Genomic DNA, 4,625 nt, shown 5'->3' on the forward strand with positions numbered 1-4,625 from the left:
ATAGCCTTGTAATATTCCATTGTGTGAATGTACCATATTTTGTTTACCCACTCATCAGTTGATGGACTTGTGGATCATTTCCACTTTTTGACTATTATGAACAAAGCTATGAACATTCATGGACAAGTTTGTATATAGATGTATGTTTGCACTCCTCTTGGGTAGACACCTAAGAGTGAAATTGCTGGGTCCTATAGTGACTTGACGTTTACACATTGATCTCTCTCTCTCTCTTCTCTCCTTCATGCCCTCCCTCCTCTCTCTAAAATCAATTTTTAAATCCTATATAAAAAAAAACAACACATGAGCCCTGGCCAGTTTGGCTCAGAGATTAGAGTGTCGACCTGCGGTCCAGAGAGACCCGGGTTCGGTTTCCGCTAAGGGCACACACCTCAGTTGCAGTTTGTCCCCGGCCCTGGTTGGGTCGTGCAGGTGGCAACCACTCGATGTGTCCCTTTCACATCGATGTTTCTCTCTCTCTCTCTCCCTCCCACTCTATTTGAACAAAATATGGAAAAGTGTCCTCGAGTGAGGATTTAAAAAAACAAAACAAAAAAAACGCACACACGAACAGTAACAAGTTTGGAGAGAATATGGAGAAACCAGAATTCTCATACATGCTGTGAGGCAGTCACTTTGGAAAAGATATCCGACAGTTTCTCAAAAGGAAAAAAACCCTCCATAGGTTGCCTCCAGCACGCTCCCCAATCGGATATCAAACCCACAACCTGGTTATGTGCCCTGACTGGGAATCGAACCCACCACTTTTTTTTTTTCTTTATTGATTTTAGAGAGAAAGGAAGTGAGAGGGAAAGAGAGATAGAAACATCAATGAGAGGGAACATCGATTGGCCACCTCTTGCATGGCCCCCACTAGGGATCAGGCCCACAACATGGGCATGTGTCCTGACCAAGAATCGAACCGATGACCTCTTGGTGCATGGGTTGACACTCAACCACTGAGCCACACCGGCCAGACGTGAAGCCACCACTTTCGGAGTACCAGACAATGCTCCAGCCGAGAGCCACGCCAGCCAGGGCATCATGCTTTGATTCTAGCAGTCCTAGTGGGTGTGAAGTGCTATCTCATTGTAACTTTTTTTTTAAAAGGAGCATCGGCTAAGAGTAAATGCTGATACAGCACTGGACTAGTGTAACAATGGAAAATTTTTTTAAAATGTGTTTTTATTTACTTCAGAGAGAGGAAGGGAGAGGGAGAGAGATATAGAAACATTGATTGGCTGTCTCCTTCATGCTCCATCAAGCCCACAACCTGGGCATTTGCCTTGACTGGGACTTGAACCAATGACCCCCTGGTGAATGGGTCCAAGATCAACCAACTGAGCCACACCAGCGGGCTCATTGTTGTTTTGACACTCATTTTCCCAGTGGTTAATCTTGTTGAGAAGCTTTTCAGGCGTGTTTTGGCCATTTGTATATGTCTTTGGGGAAATGTCTATTCAAATCTTTTGTATTGATTGAGAAAAACACCAAACTATTGTTCCACTTATTGACTCATTCATTATTAATGCACTCATTGGTTGCTTCTTGTGCGTGCCCTGACTGGGTTCGAACCCGAAACCTTGGTGGAAACCTTGGCATATCCGGATGCTTGTCTAACCAACGGAGCTACCCAGCCAGGCCTATTCAAAATCTTTTGCCTCGAAGCGGAGCAGCTGCAGCCTCAGTGGAGACCACAGCCCCAGTAGCACAGGATCAGCACCGGGAGTTTACCAAGCAGCAGGGGGCGGCGGGCCTGCGGGAAGAGAGCGCTATGGGCTGCGGTGCCGGGCTGGGGCAGGATAATCACTGCACTGCCTGTGACGTTTACCAGGACGGCCATCTGGGCACTTGAGACCTACCAGAGCCACAATCTAATTCCTTTTCCACCTTCAGTTCCGTTCCAAGGGCTCCAAGGGCTTGTCAAAATCCACCCCCCCCCCCCCAAATGAACCAGTCGATGAAGTGCATACATTTAACTTCTGTTTGTCAAATGTGGGTCAAGGCAACCCTCAGGGCAGCGTTGACTGCATCCAGCAAAGCTTCTCCAACTCTGGAGCCTCCCAGCTCAACTGCCTGAAATTTACACAAGATCAGATTACAGTGTTTGCCACAAGTGACACGGATCAGATGATCCGAGAAGGAATGATCCAGGCAGAGGAGGAATCCCCCAACGGAAGCACAAGTTATCAAACATGGTGGACCACGTGTAGGGAAAAGAGCGCAGGTTGGGAAAGCATCTCAAACTGTTTCAGAGGCAGGGCCTGAGGGGAAAAGGTCAACCCCCAAGACCCCTGCAAATAGTATTGGAAAGACACATGGCACAGCGTGTTTCTCAGGGCCATACAGGGACAGGGTGACTCACTTGCTGGCACTGGAGGCCTACAGGAAACCTGCACTGCTGGCGGAAAGATGGTGTCAATCAAAAAGACAAGAACTCCCTGGAGCAATTCTGCAACAGGTAGCCAATCAGAATCCTGGGGAGCTCTCATCTACTTTAAAGGATTATGTTTTTAAAGAGCCTCCGAGAGATTGGCCTGGGTACAGTGAAAATGACAGCCTGTCATTAGAGTCAGCGCTCTCAGGAAAACTAAATCCGTCCAGAATGTCCTGTGTGTTCTAATACAGACACTGCATCTTCTCAGAAATGGCATTTAAATTCAGATTTTTGTATGCTCACCTGAGGACATTTTTGCATTTATCTTGAATAGAGGGAGGAAGAGAGAGAAACATCAATGTGAGAGAGACACATTGAGTGGTCGCCACCCACACAACCCCAACCGGGGCTGGGGACAAACTGTAACCGAGGTACGTGCCCCCAGAGGGAACCGAACCTGGGCCTCTCTTGTCCATGGGCCAACGCTCTAATAGCTGAGCCAAACTGGCCAGGGTTAGATTCAGATTTTATTGATCCTTTAATGAATAAAAATGTTTGAATATCTCATCTGACAAATAGAGTGGTCATTTGAATTCCACCAGTGGAAAATCCGCCGCATGTCCCCTGCCGCCCCTGCAGCCGCTGCCATCCCCAGGGTCCACCACTGCCTTCCACCCGCCTGCCCGCCACCAGTCCTCCTCCCACTAGATCCAACTCTGATTCCCCTAGCACTCCTAGAGGGCTGGGGACTCAAGACCTTCCTGTGGACAGTGCCAGTCATCACAGTAGTATCTGCAAGGACCTGCAAGACAAATACACCTCTAGGATTTCTCTGGAAACCTTACCCTCTGATTCAGTTCTACTGAAGTGTCCAAAGCCTATGGAAGCAAACCATTCAATGTCTCACAGAAAGTCCAAAAAGAAGTCTAAGAACACAAGGAAGGGGACCAAAGAAAGAAATACGACATTGAGATGATTGAGGAAAAGGAAGAGGACCTTAAAAGAGATGAGAAAATTGACAAGCTGAACAACGCCCTTCGGATTCCATGAGGGAGTTCAAGAGTGTGGCCCTGCGTCCGCAGAGCCTTCTTCAATCATAACTCCCAGATTATTTGATAAAATACATTGCTATCGTCTCCTATGAGCAACACCAGAATTACAAGGATGACTTCAACGTGGACTAAGATGAGCCCAGGCCTTGCACGCCAGGATGGACACTGTAGCTAGAAGGTTTCTCAATGGTGCATAACAGAAGTGCCTTTCTCCAGGCCCAAAAGAATTTCAGATGTTCATGAAGAAGTCGTACACAGAAAATCAAGCAGTCTCGTCCCAATTACCATAAAGAAAAATACAGAAGCGAGTATCTTCATAACAAGCTGGCTCATGTAAAAAAGCGAGTAGGTGAACTGGACCAAGAGCGAGGAGAGCTATGGTACCAGAGTCTGCTTGGACCAGAAGACGTGAATAAACTTAAGCTTGTTTATCGAAAATTCCAAATGAGTTGCTCTAACGCTCTAAACTTTGCCTGCTGTAAGTTTCAGTATTTGTAAACTTGGGTTACCTTTCTTTTTTTGCTTCCATTTTTCTTTGCTTCCCTGCAAAGAAACTGCTTTTTCTGATGCTTTTTTTCTCCCCTCAAGACTTGTGTTTGTTGCCCGGGGCTGGGTAGCTTAGCTGGTTAGAGCATAGTTCTGATATACCAAGGTTATGGGTTTGATCCCTGGTCAGGGCACATACAAAAATCAACCAATGAATGTATAAATAAGTGGAAAAACAAATTGATGTTTCTCCTCTCTCAAATCAATAAATAAAACAAAAAAATTTTAAAGACTTGTGTTTGTCAATAGAATTATTTTTTTTAGATATTGGGGATCCAGTATCTATACTTCATATCAGTTTTTTCTTAAAAACTTGCTTGTTATTATAAATGATTTTTAGACATTATGGATCCAGTGTCCACACTTCAAAGTTATGTGTGTTAAAACAAAACTAAACTAAACAAAAACAAAAAACCACACAGCGATGTGTAAGGTGAAATGCTTTTGGATAAACATAGCCTATTTTCTGACCTTTCTTAATGGGAACTCTTTGCCTTAAATGGTAGAATATTTAGAACGTTGCTTGAAATACAAAATACTGAAACTGTTTTGGAGAGTTAAGAAATAGAAAGGTGTTGCCTGGCCATTGTGGCTTAGTGGTTGAACGTCAACCCATGCACCAAGAGGTCGCCGGTTCGATGCCCAGTCAG

At 45.3% G+C, this 4,625-nt stretch overlaps 1 pseudogene; it reads left to right on the forward strand.

The window, feature by feature from the left end:
- The first annotated feature begins 1,774 nt into the window (after positions 1–1,774).
- Positions 1,775–3,927, forward strand: LOC118630555 (annotated as a pseudogene).
- Positions 3,928–4,625: the final 698 nt, after the last annotated feature.

Source organism: Molossus molossus, unplaced genomic scaffold, assembly GCF_014108415.1.
Source record: "Molossus molossus isolate mMolMol1 unplaced genomic scaffold, mMolMol1.p scaffold_m16_p_15, whole genome shotgun sequence".
NCBI lineage: Eukaryota > Metazoa > Chordata > Mammalia > Chiroptera > Molossidae > Molossus > Molossus molossus.